The sequence below is a fragment of the Anomaloglossus baeobatrachus genome, chromosome 2, assembly GCF_048569485.1.
Source record: "Anomaloglossus baeobatrachus isolate aAnoBae1 chromosome 2, aAnoBae1.hap1, whole genome shotgun sequence".
Taxonomy (NCBI): domain Eukaryota; kingdom Metazoa; phylum Chordata; class Amphibia; order Anura; family Aromobatidae; genus Anomaloglossus; species Anomaloglossus baeobatrachus.
The window spans coordinates 149,080,488-149,097,463 of record NC_134354.1 but is presented as its reverse complement, the minus strand read 5'-3'; the positions used below and the strand labels follow the sequence as shown (position 1 = coordinate 149,097,463).

Sequence of the window (16,976 nt, the reverse complement as noted above, 5' to 3'; positions counted from 1 at the left end):
ACCTAGCCCTGATGCTGCCCCTAAGAAGTGGGCAGCACCCCTTGACCCCAGTCCAGGTTCAGGCTGCCCGAGCGGGAACGGGTACGTTAACTCGCACCCGACTGTCACTTCAGGGGACCCCACGTCCAAGGGGGACCCCTGACCCCTGGAGGATGGCCACCGGTCCTGGTGGTGGCCAGGCCCCAGCCTCCTCTGCTGCGGGCCCTTCCTCCAATCTGCCTCTCCGGAGGCGGCAACAGCTTCCATCCCACAAAACTAATTACAAGCCCACCAGTTCGTGGGTGGCCTGCCAGTTCTCGGCCATGTTCATGAGCAGTTTCTCATGTGGGTGGTAAAAACACACAGAGTCCTTCCGGGGACAACTTGCTGGCAACGGCCGGGATAATCACTGTAGCTAATCAGATGATCTTTTCGGTTGATTTTTGTCATTCAAACTGCTGAGGGTCCCAACAGGGGACAACTTGCTTGCAATGGAGGACCGCTGCCACTACTGGAGGTCACCATCGCCACTTACTTCCTCCGGATCCGCCTTGGGACTGTATGGCGGAGGAGGTAACCGGGGCTGCTCGAGGTCATCATGGCTCACACTTCTCTTGACATCCAGGGCGAACCAGCCCCTCTCTCCCAGGTGGCAGGTATATGTGTCCAACTCACCCGCATGGAGGTCACGCTCCGGATGGCCCAGGGACAGCTGGCTGTGCACATCTCGCCTGGAGAAGAACGCCTCGACCCCCAGGCTTGGCTCGTGAATAAACCCCCATCCACGCCGGGGGTAGAACTGCCGGACTTGACCTTCAAAGATCGGGCCCCGAGCTTCGGGAGAGGCTCTCCAGAGAGCGTCCTTTGCCTCTACAGTGCGGGCCAGGATTGCAGCCTTCTCTTTCTCCCGGGCCTCTGTCTCCCGACCCATCAGGTTTGGCTGCAGCTCCCAACATTGCAGCTCCTCTAGCTCTAACCTCCTAAACTGTTCTGTCACTTTTCCCGCCTCCAGGCCTGTGAACTCCTCGGTGGGTGGGGCCAACCGCTTGGCTCCGCCCCACCTGGTGTGGACATCAGATCCTGGAGGGAGGTGACAAGGATTTTTGTTTGGCTAATGTTGCTGTCTGGTGGGGGTGGGGGTGTGTGAGTGTTACCTGTGACGACCTGGCTAGTCCAGGGCGCCACATATGTATATGTGTGTGTGTGTGTGTGTGTGTGTGTGTGCGTGTGTGTGTGCGTGCGAAGAGTGTCAGAGTTTTGGTTGTCTCCTGTCTGTCTTCACCTGTGTTTAAAATGACACTCCTGCTCCGTCCTCCCTGGTGGGAGGGGGAGTGGGGAAATCAGACTAGATCTGGTCAGGAGCAGGGCAACGAACGGGACTCAGACATCTCCACCATTAAGAGTATCTCTGAGATTAGGAATAACATATGGCCCCCTAGCGTCAATAACAGCATAGGGGCCCCTATCCCTCATTATCCAACCCTGACATCACCACGAACACGGCCAAAAACAGCCAAAGACTGCCAAGTGACAAGTAGTGCAGTGAATATCTCCGGAAGTTAATGATCGGACCCGGAAGCAGAAGCAGCCGGGAGACAGCAGCTCAACGGGTCTTCAGGACGCATCGCGGGAGCGGTAAGTATAATGACAATGTTTATTATTAACTATATTCTTTATTTTGCAGACCCCCCCCGCCCCATCCCACAACTGTAAAGTCCAAGTTCGGGTTTCAGACGCAAGTTCGCAATATCTCAGAACCCGAACTCGAACTTTACAAAAAGTTCAGGCGAGGCTCCCGAACATCACGGGGTTCGTCCATCACTACTTATAATGTATAGGTCCTTAATCAAAGTAATGTGTCGACAGATGTTCAGCATTACACTGTACCTATCATTTTCTAAAATCATAGAGCCATATGAGAAGCTTTGAAATAAAATAATAAGAATATATATATATATATATACATATATATATATAATATATAAAGCTGAGTGTATGTATGTATGTATGTATGTGTGTGTTTGTGTGTATGTCCGATAAAGGAATCCGCACCGTCGCATTTACAATCACAAAATTTTGCACAGACGCCTCATGTGACTCAGGGAACGTCATAGACTATGTTTGGACGGGAAAATGTAACCCCGCGCTTTACAGTTAGTCTCCAAAATCCTGCCTCCATTTATCTGAATGGAGCTGGGAGATACAGACTATTAATAGTCAGTGGTTGCCATAGGAACAAAATAAACTGTTAGTATAAGAAGCATATGTGTGAGGTAATAAGATGGGGAGACGGATTGAGAGAGACAGAAAAAGACAGACAGACAGAGATACAGACAGAGACAGACGGAGAAAGAGACAGAGAGATAGAGACAGAGACAGCCGGGCAAAGAGACAGCGGGGCAAAGAGACAGCCGGGCAAAGAGACAGCCCTGGAAAGAGACAGATGGGCAAAGAGACAGACGGGTAAAGAGATAGACGGGCAAAGAGATAGACGGGCAAAGAGACAGACCTGGAAAGAGACAGACGGTGAACGAGACAGCCCTGGAAAGAGACAGCCAGCCAAAGAGACAGCCGGGCAAAGAGACAGCCGGGCAAAGAGACAGCCGGGCAAAGAGACAGCCGGGCAAAGAGACAGACGGGGAAAGAGACAGGTGGGGAAAGAGACAGATGAGGAAAGAGACAGATGGCGAAAGAGACAGCGCTGGAAAGAGACAGCCCTGGAAAGAGAGAGCCCTGGAAAGAGACAGATGGGCAAAGAGACAGACGGGCAAAGAGACAGACGGGCAAAGAGATAGATGGTCAAAGAGACAGCCGGGCAAAGAGACAGCTGGGCAAAGAGACAGACTGGGGAAGAGACAGACCGGGAAAGAGACAGCCCTGGAAAGAGACAGATGGGGAACGAAACAGACAGATAGAGACAGACAGACACAGACAGACACAGAGATAGAGAGAGACACAGAGATAGCGACACAGAGATAGAGACAGACAGACTGATACAAAGACAAAGAAACTGATACAGACAGAGACAGACACACAGAGACAGACAGACAGAAACAGTCAAACTCTGCAATAGCACAAAAAATACACTACCTAATGAAGAAATTGGAGGTATTTAGAATATTGGAATGGCCATTATATTACTAGCCCAGCACCACTTCACGGCACCCTCCTAAGAAGCCCAAAAAGATGCAGTGTAGAGTATGACCCAGCAAAGGAGGGTGTTGTGAATTGGCGCTAGGCTTGTATTATAATGGCCATACTAATATCCTAAATACCTCTAATTTCTTCATTAGGTAGTGTATTTTTTGTGTTATTGCAGAGTGCGACTGTTTTTTTTTCTTCTATTTTTTATATATTGCATCATGAACAGATACGAACCTATTCACGATGCTGCGAGTCCAATTTGAAGTCAGAAAAGTACCGTCATGGGAGACCGGCTGGGAATCCCTGGTTTCATTCTTTTTTCATATATATATATATGTGTGTATGTATGTATATGTATATACATTATATATATATATATATATATATATATATATATATATATATATATAGAATTTTGGACGATGAAGAAGGCGGGAACCACTGCCGAAACGCGTAGTCCTGTCTGCGTTAATTTACTGCGTTAATTTGCTGTTCTGAATCGCTTGGACCATTGTATTTTTATGGATTCATGAATAAAGTGACAGAATTTTTTAACAGCATCCTGGATTGCTCACGTCATTGCTAGATACTGCCTTGTCGTTGTTCTCACACACACACACACATATATCTATATATATAATTGCCTTATTCTGTCTGTCTTGCTCTAAAATTGTGTCACCGTGACAGTGTCATAAAAGTGACAACTGTAGGATTGGCTGCTGGGCTCGCCGTGGCCCCGCCCCCCCACGGATTGGCCGCTCTCCTCGGCCTGGCCCCGCCCCCCGCATGGATTAGCTACTCGCCCAGACCCTTCGCACGCATCGCCCGCTCCAGCGTACACCGGCTCCCGGTACACATGTGCAGGGAGCCGGCACCCGGCCCTCCGCACGCAACGCCCGCTCCAGCGTACACCGGCTCCCGGTACACATGTGCAGGGAGTCGGCACCCAGTCCTCCGCACGCAACGCCCGCTCCAGCATACACCGGCTCCTGGTACACATGTGCCCGCCACACGTTGGCACACTCGGCCCCGCCCCCGGCGGACATAACCTTGCGATGCTGGGATCGTGACGGAGCCGGTGTACGCTGTAACCATGATACACATCGCGTAACTATAGGAAGCGCTTCCCTTAGTTACCCAATGTGTATCATGGTTACCAGCGAACACCGGCTCCCGGTACACATGTGTAGGGAGCCGGCATACGCTGCGGTCAAGAATGAAGTGTCATGCAGCGGTGAAAGAGTTAAAGACACTGCAAGACACTTCATTATGGGCAGCGGGCACCCCCAGAAGAGAGAAGGCAGAAGAAAGAAGACCCCGCAGTCATACTCACCAGACGCCGACCGGGAGCAGGTGAGTGCATCAAGGTCCTGCAGCGGCGGAACACACGCACACACATAAGAACTGACACACACACATCAGATCACACTCACTCTCACATACACATCAGATCGCATCCACACACTCACAACATCCAGTGATATCGCTTACTTCTCGGTGGCGATACTGTGTGTGCAGTGACCTTCCAGGACCTGCCGGAGGATCACATGGCCGGAAGCATGTGGTATCTCCGGATGTTGTGAGTGTGTGAGCGCGTATGTGCGATATCGTCAGTGTGCGTGTATGCGATCGGATGTGTGAGTGTATGCGATCGGATGTGTGCGTGTGTTCTGAAGTGTGAGTATATGCGATCGGATCTGTGAGTGTCGGCAGAAGGCAGAGGAGCACGGCATGCAGCACAGCTGCTGGGACCGCCCACCGGAGGGCACAGGGAGAAGTGGGGTGTGAGTGTATGCGATCAGATGTGTGCGTGTATACTGTCTGATGTGTGACTGTGGAGCACGATGGGGAGTGCACAGCATGGGGGATGGAGCACGATGGGGGGTGCGCAGCATGGGGGATGGAGCACGATGGGGGGTGCGCAGCATGGGGAATGGAGCACGATGGGGGGTGCGCAGCATGGGGGATAGAGCACGATGCGGAGTGCGCAGCATGGAGGATGGAGCACGATGGGGAGTGCGCAGCATGGGGGATGGAGCACGATGGTAGTGCGCAGCATGGGGGATGGAGCACGATGGGGGTGCGCAGCATGGGGGATGGAGCACGATGGGGGTGCGCAGCATGGGGGATGGAGCACGATGGGGGCTGCGCAGCATGGGGGATGGAGCACGATGGGGGTGCACACCTCCCCCCAAAACACACACACAGCGCCACACGCACACTGCACAACACACCACACACACTGGGAACCACAAACACCGCCCTACACCGACACCCACACACAGACAACGCCGCACACACACAACACCCAACACACAAACACCGCAGCATACATAAATATACGCACATACCGCGCAACACACACACTGCACAAAACATACCTCCCCCAAAACACACACACGCACTCCCACCCACACAAACCACGCAACACACACAGCACCACACACACAGAACGCTGCAGACACACAGCGCTCCACAAACAACGCAACACACACAACGCAACACACACACAACATCGCTCTCACACCCCCCCACCCAGACAACACCCACAACATTTACAGCGCCCTACACAAACACTTGGTAACTACACACAACAACATCTCTATATATAACAAAAATCATACATTAACTACACAATAAATTCTAGAATACCCGATGCGTAGAATCGGGCCACCTTCTAGTATATATATATATATATATATATATATATATATATATATATATATATTTATTGTTTTTGTTGTCATTTTTTGAGATCTGTAACTTTCTAATTCTTTAGGATTTGGGGCTGTGTGGGGCTTATTTTTTGTGCTTTGAGCAGCCATTTTTACTGATACCCTTTTGAGGTAGAAACAATGTTTAGATTGCCACTTGTTGCACTTAATTGCAATGTAGAGAAGGCCAAAAAAATGTAATTCTGGTGTTTTTTTCTCTTTTCACTTTTTTTTCTCCTTTTTTAAAAATGTGTCAAAATATCTACCCATATGTTTGGATCCATCTGTCATTGATTTTACAACCTCCATAAAAGAGTTTCCAGAAGTAAAACCATGAAATGTGTGCTGAGACATCCTTCTGGCATTCATCTGCACAATAAAACCCTGTGGGTACAGTATACGAATGACATAAGTCAAAAGCAGAGTGTGAACAAAGCCTGACGTATTATCCTGCTCACATGACTTGGAATACATATCAAAAGGCTCAGGATATAATATAAGAGCGGGCACAGACGATTCATAAACTACATGAAATGAGCAAATCTGGAACACTTGGCAACAATTAGGAGACATAATAGAAAAGATATTATAAGTCTAGAAGTTGAAGTGCACCATCACTGAAAAGCCCGAGGCCTATTATGTGTGTATCTCTATGGAAACCCACAGTTCATTCTCAAACATAAAAAGACGGTTTCTGGTTTCCTTTAAAAGTGTCCTGAGACCAGAAATGAAACAATTATAAAGCCATGCATCAGGTAGTAGACATATGAGAATAGCATGTTGGGTGGTGGCCACCGATACCTTCTGTGACTCATGGCTAGGAGGAATTATTTTTGATGGAGAATATTGAAATTCTTTATAGGTGAGTCACATGTATAATGGATGTGCTTAAAATCCACTTTCTGAAAAATATCACAAACTCCACTAATGCAAAAAAATAAATACAAAGGAACAATATTACAGCAGAATGTCACGTTTAGTCTGTTTCATTTTGTCGACGCTTTTCCTCAATTTCACATTTTGGCATTACTAAATGGTACACTCACAGAAGGGCAAAGCAAAATATCATTTTTTGTAGTTTCCTTTCACTGCAGATCAGCCAGGACTTGAAAACCTTGTGCTTACAGCATGGTGTGTGAGGCTCTCCGTAGCTCAGTAACTCGGGGTCGACATGGTGACGACCCAGGGTTACCATGGCAGAAATCGGGTCCCTGTGATCGCACTACAGGGACCCAATCGCCAGGGAGAGGTAAGTGATTCCTCTCCCTGCCTCCTGAATGCTTTATTGCAGCGTTTAGGGGGTTAAACTGCTGGAAGCTACTCCGGGCAGTGAGAGCCAGGACCCGGCTCTAACATCAGCCGGAGACCCAACAGCGATCGCGGAACATTGATTATATTTTGCTAATGGCACCTCTGAAGTGGTGGGGGTGGGATATAATAGGCAGCAAGTCAGCAGTCAGTTGTTAAAGGGAACCAAACATCAGGATTTTCATGTATGAGGCACAGGCTGTACATACCATCAGGGGGCAGCTCGGGTGTTTACTGGGTGTTTTAAGGTGCCAACTTTATAAAGTTTGATAAATCAAGCACTTTTTGATTGACGTGTCCACCACTCTCCTAATGTCCGGGCGGGTTATGCACGTGTTCCCTGCCCCCAGAACCCCCCCCCCCCGCCGCCTGATCCTCCCTCTCTCTGGTTGTATTCAAATTTCTCTCTTCAGAAACATGGCGTCGGAGTTGGCACCTGCGCATAGCGCTTATCTCTGGCGCCATGTTTCTGAAGCCCGCAGTAGCTAGTATTACCTGCAGCTACGATATCGTGCCGCCCCAGGACACCGTGACCGTGCAATATGAAAATGGACCAATTATCTGTACTCACAAATAAGACTGTGATACAGTTTTGTGTGCCTTAACTGTTATGAAAAAAGCACTGATTAAATTCAGTCCGTTTTTTGCAGACTAACTTTACGTGCAGCAAAATTATTGCAGAAAAACTGAATAATCTATTCCATACAAGGAATTGTTTCTGCAACACGTGCATGCATTTCTGCAATGAAACTATTTTCACACTTTTTTGCTAGCTTTTATTTTGTTTCTTTCTTTAAAATTAATGTGATTGTTCAACCATATGATAGTCAAAAACAATGGGTGGTTTATTATGACCATTATGATAGAATTAGTGTGCACACAGCACAAATTAAGAGGTGCTGGTAGATGGGATATTGCGGTGAACTTTATTATATATTATGACCATTATGACATTACAAGTAAAGGTGTATTTTCTAGGCTATACCCTATTTTTTGTTTTATAAGATGTACCGGATTATAAAACGTGCTTCAAATTTAGAGATAAAAAGGTAAAGAAAAAATGGGGTCCATCTTATACTCCGGTGGTGTCGTACCAGAGGGGTGCAGCAGAGGTGGTGGAGCGGGGTCACAGGAGGTGGGGGGGTGCTGGAGTAGGGAGGTGCTAGCAGCTGTACTGGCTGCCGTGGCAGCAGCTGTGCTGGCAGTAGTGGGGGCAGCTGTGCTGACAGCAAAGGCTGTGTGGAGCAGGGTCGTGCGACAAGTGTCCCAGATGCTCTGTCGGCGGTGCAGACTTCAAAGAAATGGCACCCAGAATCGGCACATGCGCAGATTGAGCTCTCTGCTCAATGACAAGCTGAGATCTCATCTGCACACGCGCCACCTCTAGGCGCCATTTTTAAGTCTGCTGCTGGGAGATCAATGGGCCAGAGGCGACGCATGCGCAGATGAAATCTTGAGCTGAGAGCTCAATCTGCGTGCTCGCCGACTCCGAGTGACATTATTTGCAGCCCGCACTGCCGACAGAGCATCTGAGACACCTGCCACACCGCCCTGCTCCACACAGTCCCCACCACAGCCAGCACAGCCGCCCCCGCCGCAACCAGCACAACCACCAGTACACCAGCCAGCATAGCACCCATTCTCCACCTTCCGGTAAGCTACATTCGGATTTTAAGATGCACCCCTCACCTCCTAAATTTTGAAGGAAAAGTGTGTATTATAATCCAAAAAATATGGTAACTTGTAAACTAATGGCATATGGCTACAGTATGCCATCACTTTATTGGAGTCTTACCTCTGCGACCCGCAGCAATCCTGAGAATGATGATTTAGTACTTGAAGGCGTCTTCATTTCTGGATTGGTGTGGATCAGAAAGTTTGGATGCTCACTGATCATAAAAAGTGATAGCACACTATAGTTCAGTTCAGTGATAGCTAACCTTTTGAGCTCGGTGTGTCAAAATCCATAAAAAACTAGCATAACTTGGGTAGTGTGTCACTTATAGAAAAATCCATAATTTTGTGATACTTGTAGCTCTAATAACAAAAAGCAGTAACTGAGATGGGATACAGTGGTAGCACAGAGAGGTCTTGGCAGGGTTAAATGTCTCTGATGGGCTGTTCTCTTCCCCCAGTATTGCTGACCTGTAACTGCGGTGGGTACACTGGCAGCACGGTGAGATTTTGGTGCCTGCTTTAAGATAATTAATATTAGAATAGACGCTGGTGCGTGCCTGGACCCACTTCCTGCATATTGTCAGAGATAACGTCTCCTCCTTGCACTGGTCCCAATACTGACCTCGCATATGGTATTATGCCACCTCCTTGCACTGGTCCTCATACTGATCTACCATAAGACATCCCTTTGGGAATATCCTATATTCTGACTTGCAATTTGGCTGTAAATACCAGGTCAGAGGGTCTTCTCTTGAATATACTCCTTTTATATGTTCTCCGACAAAGGATTGACAAATGTAACACACAACGACACTGGTTCCATGTACAGTTATTCTCATGTCACAAGACTAAAGCGGTCTTTACACGCTACGACATCGCTAATGTGACGTCGTTGGGGTCACGGAATTTGTGACGCACATCCGGACGCATTAGCGATGCCGTTGCGTGTGACATCTATGAGCGATTTTGCATCATCGCAAAAATGTGCAAAATCGCTCATCGGTGACATGGGGGTCCATTCTCGAATATCGTTGGAGCTGCAGGTACGAAGTAGTTCGACCCCAATGCGGAAGGAAGGAGGTGGGTGGGATGTTACGTCCCGCTCATCTCCGCCCCTCCGCTTCTATTGGGCAGCCGCTCAGTGACGTCGCTGTGATGCCGCACGGACCGCCCCCTTAGAAAGGAGGCGGTTCGCCGGTCACAGCGACGTCGCAGGGAAGGTAAGTTTGTGTGATGGCTCCGGCCGATGCTGTGCGACACGGGCAGCGATTTGCCTGTGTCGCACAACAGATGGGGGCGGGAACGCACGCTAGCGATATCGATACCGATATCGCAGCGTGTAAAGTAGCCTTAACACTAGAACTACTGAGGTAGTCATTTTGACTACTTTGCACCATGTATTTCTATATAGGTGTCACGAGTCCAGTAGTTCTAGTGTTAAGAGTATAGTTTTCCCCCACTCATAGATGTCTGTAAGTCGTTCCTATTGGTGTATCATATTCATTAATTTTGACATGTAGTCTGATTTAATCCTTTAAAAAAGTCCATCTGGGAATGAAACGTCGGGGACAGACTTATTGAAAAAAACCCTTTTTGTTTCAATAAAACAACGTTTATGCACTATCCCAGATCTTGTATTGCTTTTACTTATGGTGTGCCGGAGCTTTCTTTTTCTAGTGCTTTAAGATAAAGGCGTTTGTGTAAGGAGCACACATGCCTAAGATGACTCTTCTATCCCCCAGGAGTCGTCTGCCGCTTACAGGGGGTGCAAGTCTGTGGGTGGGGAGGTCTGGTTTCACTGGTTTCACTGCCTTCACTAACGGAGGTAAGATGGCGCTGTTTGTGCCACGCTCTCAAAAGCAGAGTTGCCCTGCCTCCGGATGCTGACACTGCCTGCTTGCTGCTCTGGCTTCACTACCTGACAGTATCAGCATCCAGAAAAGGCACAGACGGCACTATCTAACCTTCATTAGTGAACACAGTAAAGCCAGACCCACACGTGTCAACAAAAACGTGTTGGCGTGTGACCTCTGACACGCATGTCATAGGTTAGCCATCACTGCCCTAGTTATATGCCATATCCACACCACAAGAGTGCAATACCCCTTTAAGTGCAAGACATATGAGCTAAATGATGGGATCTCACAAACTTTGAATATGTGATGATTGTTCTTAAAGTTTTTTTTAAGTATGAGCAGCAGTTGCTTTGATAGAGCAATAATTCTAAAATAATATAAATTGATATATTATAGCACTATCTTTATTCGGAACAAGATGTCAGACACTATCATTAAAGAATTAGAAGTTTCTGGACCAACATTAACATTTAAATAAATGCCTTCAACATTTACCTTGGAAGTTAAAAAGATTTATGTACTAAAAAAGTAGTAATAAAGGTCAATAAAATGTCTGATAACAATAATACTAACCCAAATAATAAAGCTGTCTTATCACTTTTAATGCTCGGTGAGTGGCGTTAAAAGAAAACCAAAAAAACAATTCTTGAATTGCTGTTTTTTAAATCCTGCCTAATAAAAATCAGATTAGAAAGTTATGTCAGAAATACAGAAAATTATAGCTCTCAAATATGACAATGTAAAAACATTTTTTTTGTAAAATAAGTGTGAGAGCAGCCAAAGAATAAACTCATCTAATCACTTATATATTACACGAGGAACTGCGTGAAAAAGTAAACACAATTCTTAACCAGCTGTTGATTTGTTTATACTGCCTCCCCAAAGGCTCCGCTCACGTTTATCCTGCATGCTAAACTGAGCGCTTATACCTGGGGTTTCTGTGTAAATCTCTGAAATATGTGATTCCGAAGGAACCCCAGATGGAAGATTCCCTTTAATGATGGAGACACTATGCGCACTGTCTGGCGTATGATCCAGCGGTGTCCCTCTTTTTAGACATGCACAAAAGTGTGGTCGGCCACAGGTTTGTGCACCTCTGAAAAGCCGGACACCAATAAACAGAGATCAAATAGAGTCTGGAGCATCTCAGACTGCCTCATTAGTGAATGGATCCTTTGGGGGTTTCCTCTGAATCATGTGTTTCAGATATTTAGATGGAAACCCTGATGTAAGTGTTCAGCATAGAGCACCGGATACATGTCAACTGATACAAAATGTTCTCTACTACAAAATGCCACCAATAAAAGCTTCAACTTAATTCACAAAAACAAGTTCCCACTAAGGTTCGTCACTTGTTAACAGAAATATAGGGGGTGTCCAAGTTACTGGTATAGGGGATGTCCAAGGCACTGGAAAAGTGACATGGCTCCCACGAAAAGAAATTGAGCCTAATCTGCGCTCCTAAATCCAAATGCTCCCCAATGTGCCTAGACTGCAGTTAGCATCCACATGTTTCACACAATAAACTGATCAGCTTCATTGAAATTTGAAATCAACAGCACACGCCGGTATAAAACGCTCATCTGGACGAGCCCTAATGCAGATAACAAACCCCACAGCCTATATTATTCTTTATTCTGTGTAGAAACATCTATAAGGGCATGTTAACAATGAGGTTTTCAACGCATTTGATGGTACAGATTGCATGCCAAAATCCACCTCAAAAAGCGTTTCAGAGCTGTTTGAAACAAGCTTTCCTTACAATATTAGGGGGATGTGTTGGATCCGTGAAAAACACTGATACAAGTAGGTGCAACACAGATGTCTGAATGCGTGATTGCAGCTACGTATACCGTTTTCACCGCACCACTATAGGTGATTGGAAGGTCTCTGCCTGTATACCCATATGGTATGTACTGTATATACTGTAGTAGTAGAAGAAGGACACTACATTGGAGCTGTAACTCCAACAGGATGTAGCATCAGTCCAGAAGTAGGGTAAAAGGCGCTATTTTATTCATAGCGTCCTATATGGATACAAGTTTTGAGGATCTGCTCCACTTCATCAGATCAAAAGCAATGCACAGATTATTTTTTTTCTGATGAAAGGGAGCAAATCCCCATAAAGCATAAGTTTTTAAGACACTGTATGAAGAGTATCTTTTACGCTACCTCTGGACTGATGTTACATTCTATGTACCTGCTCTTGTGTTGTGCACAATCTGAGAAACGGAAGATACATCGGGACAGACAAGGCATCAGTAATCACTACCATTGCTGCCACCCGGTAACAGGGAGAGATACGCTTTTAAACAACAGTTAAAGTTGATCCTCTCCTCGTTGGGGACCTCTCCTTTGTAAATTCATTTCTTGAATATATTGTTTCTGGTGATTATTCTACAAGTGCACATGGCAGAGACCTGTCCATCAACTTTACAAACTGTTTTCTCTGAAACTCTGCAGCATTTCAGGGAAAGACTTACCTGACTACTATTGCTCTGCCAGGCTCTGATTCCCGCGCCCGAGGTTTAGGGAATTCCCACTCCTCATACACATCACTCGTCAGTTTTGTAGTTTGAGCCATGTTTTTCATGTCTATATGTCACAGATGTCCTAGGTTATAAATTCTCTATATAATGTCCTTATGCTTAATCCCTGTGTTGTGACATATTAACACAATTCAATGGCATTTTATCATGATATACTGACCTGTTATCACAATATCATGACACATTATCACAATACAATGAAATTTATCACGATATACTAATATATTTTTCCAATATCATGACATATCACAATAAAATGCCACTTTATCACAATTTACTAACATATTATTCCAATATCATGATATTATCACAGTCATATTTTATCATGATATGCCGACCTTTTATCACAATATCATGACACATTATCACAATGCAATGACATTTATCACGATATAGTGACCTGTTATCACAACATCATGACATATCAAAATAGAATGACATTAATCACGATATAGTGACATATTATCACAATATAATGCCATTTTATCACTATATACTAATATATTATTCCAATATCATGATATATCACAATATAATGCCATTTTATCACTATATACTAATATATTATTCCAATATCATGATATATCACAATATAATGCCATTTTATCATAATTTACTAACATATTCTAATATCATGACATTATCACAATACTGTCATATTTTATCATGATATGCGGACCTGTTATCACAATATCATGACACATTATCACAATGCAATGACATTTATCACGATATACTGACCTGTTATCACAACATAATGACATATCACAATAGAATGACATTAATCACGATATAGTGACCTGTTTTCACAATATCATGACATATTATCACAATATAATGCCATTTTATCACTATATACTAATATATTATTACAATATCATGACATTATCACAATACAATCAAATTTTATCACGATATGCTGAACTGTTATCACAATATCATGACATATCACAATACAATGACATTTTATTACAATATCTGACATGTTACTACAATATCGTGTCATATTATCACAATATACTAATATATTATCCCAATATCATAACTAGAGGAACACATTATAGACATTAGAAAGCATTGATCCATTATTCACAGCTTCTCCATGCTGACTGTGCCACACATAAACCCTTTCCCCCATTTTCCTCCCCACCTGCTCCCTTCTGAAAACCCCTGGCACTGCAGGCGGGCGGCCGAGCCTGGATGTGTCACACTTTCCCCTGTCTCCATATGAGCTCAGCCCCACTGAAGACGTGTAATGTGCGGTCCCAGCACAGTGTGTGACTGTATACATATAATATATACATATATCCAGTGTGATAAGAGGTTCTGCAGCGTCCCACCTGCAGTCACACAGGGCAGACGGTATCTGCCGCCACTCACCTGGTGCTGGACCATCCCCCGTCAGGCAGTCTGTGGTGAGTGACTACTCTCCTTGGCAGAGTGCACGCGTGTGAGTGTCGGGGCAGCCGTGAGGCGACATCACTGGGTGGCAGCTGTACACACTGGTCCTGATTGTGAGTAGCTTCTTCTGCCAACTTTGGAGAAAGTCTCCAGATAAGACTGTCCCTGCGTGACTCTGTGGTGAGTGGAGTGTCTCCAGACTGCGTGCCTGCACACAGCTCCACACTCCAGCCATGAGAGGAGGGGCAGGGTGTGTCCATTACTGCCGCCTCGGCCACTTCTGTCATTATCACAGCTGCCACAGGATGACACCACGGTGCTGGTACAGCAGGGGGCGCCCTGCACCCTATGCTCACTGCCCTGACCACTAATAGTCCCTGGCACTGACTGGTGTAATGACTGGCAGTGTATGCTGGCAGTCAGTGTGCAGGAAAAATACACAGGCATTTGGAAGCACCAGAGACATTGCTTAAAGGGTTTCTCCAGTAATCATTTCCCTTTTTTTGCAGCATAATTGTACTGTACGCATAAAGTTACAGGGGTTGTCCGATGAAAACAAGTTATCACCTATCCACGGCTTAGGTGGTCCACGGGATAAGATCGGTTGGGGTCTGACCCTGGGGACTGATCAGCAGAACAGGACATTTGTGCCCGCCTTACAAAACGTAGTGACATGTTGGATGCCGGACTTCCGCTCTATTCATTCCCTATGGGACTGGCGGAAAAAATGAGCGCAATTCTCGATAGCCTCATAAGGAATGAATGGTGCAGTAACTAGTGATGAGCGAGCACCACCATGCTCGGGTGCTCGGTACTCGTAACGAGCAGTTAAAGAGGTTGGCCACTACTTTAACATTGATGGCCTATCCTTAGGGGCCCTTTACACACTACGACATCGCAAGCCAATGCTGCGATGCCGTGCGCGATAGTCCCCGCCCCCGTCGCAGCTGCGATATCTTGTGATAGCTTCCGTAGCGAACATTATCGCCACAGCAGCTTCACGTGCACTCATCTGCCCTGCGACGTCGCTCTGGCCGGTGACCCGCCTCCTTATTAAGGGGGCGGGCCGTGCAGCGTCATAGCGACGTCACACGGCAGGCGGCCAATAGAGGCGGAGGGGCGGAGATGAGCTCCCACCTCCTTCCTTCCGCATTGGCGGCCGTGACGCAGGTACGAGATGTTCCTCGCTCCTGCGGCTTCACACACAGCGATGTATGCTGCCGCAGGAACGAGGAACAACATCGTAACATTGGTCATTTCCAATTCACGCTACACCGATGATACGATTACGACGCTTTTGCGCTCGTTAATCGTATCAAAAATGCTTTACACACTATGATATCGCCTGCGACGCCGGATGTGCGCCACTTTTAATTTGACCCCACCGACATCGCACCTGCGATGTCGTAGTGTGCAAAGTGCCCCTTAGGATAGATCATCAATGTCTGATTGGCCGGGGTCCGACACTCGACAGGCGATAGTAAGCGGCCGGAAATGCTCAGTTCCAGAGCTGCTCCGTCTTCTAATAGCGTCTTCTGCACATCCGCCTCCTATTGATTTGAATGAGAGGTGGATGTGCAGTACTCGTCCAAGGCTGCTATCAGAAGACAGAGCAGTTCCGGAACTGAGCTGCCGCCCTGGGACTGGGGACAGCGATTGGCTGGATGTCAAACCTTGGCTGATCAGACATTGATGATCTATCCTAGGGATAGGCCATCAGTGATAAAATAGTGGCCAACCTCTTTAATGTTTAGATGGACTTGACTCAAGTACCTAAGTATAATAGAAGTCAATGGGGAAGTCGAGCATTTTTCAGTGAAGATCTTCTGGAAAGATGCTCTAGTTTTTCATTAACTTCCATTAGCGTCGTACTTGATTCACTCCTATCAGAGAATTAACTGCTTGTTACGAGTACTGAGCACCCGAGCATGGTAGTGCTCGCTCATCACTAGCAGTAATCAATCATGTACCAGTACTGCCGCTCCATTATGATGGGGGTTAAAGTTTCCCATTGTGTCGATCTCTGTGGGTTCCAGCAATGGGAACCACACCAATCAAGACGTTATCACCCGTACAGTGAATAGCTGATAAGTTGTAACTTCTTTTCACTGGACAACCTCTTTATACTATGGGCTCGCTTTATTATTTGCAGTATTTTAAAATCACTTTTTTTTATTTTGTGGTGTTCATTACTGTTTTTAGTGTCATATTCTTCAAAATGGCACAAAGCTGGGTTCAGGAATTTTGTGCAAAATAAATAATATGCTGTTTAATTTGTACTTGACCTTCTTTCACCTTTTTAGAGAAAAAAGTCACATAAACCTCACACGCAACTCCAAAAATTGGGA

The 16,976-nt window shown here is 46.0% G+C and overlaps 1 protein-coding gene across 2 annotated transcripts in view; it reads right to left on the bottom strand.

Annotated features, from left to right (window-relative positions):
* Window positions 1-14,831, bottom strand: part of ADGRG2 (adhesion G protein-coupled receptor G2) — a 229,208-nt gene extending 214,377 nt beyond the window's left edge. For both annotated transcript variants that reach the window (XM_075335436.1, XM_075335437.1), the window contains exon 1: window positions 14,608-14,831. The gene's annotated coding sequence lies outside the window, so the exon portion shown is untranslated. The remainder of the gene's footprint in view (window positions 1-14,607) is intronic.
* Window positions 14,832-16,976: the final 2,145 nt, after the last annotated feature.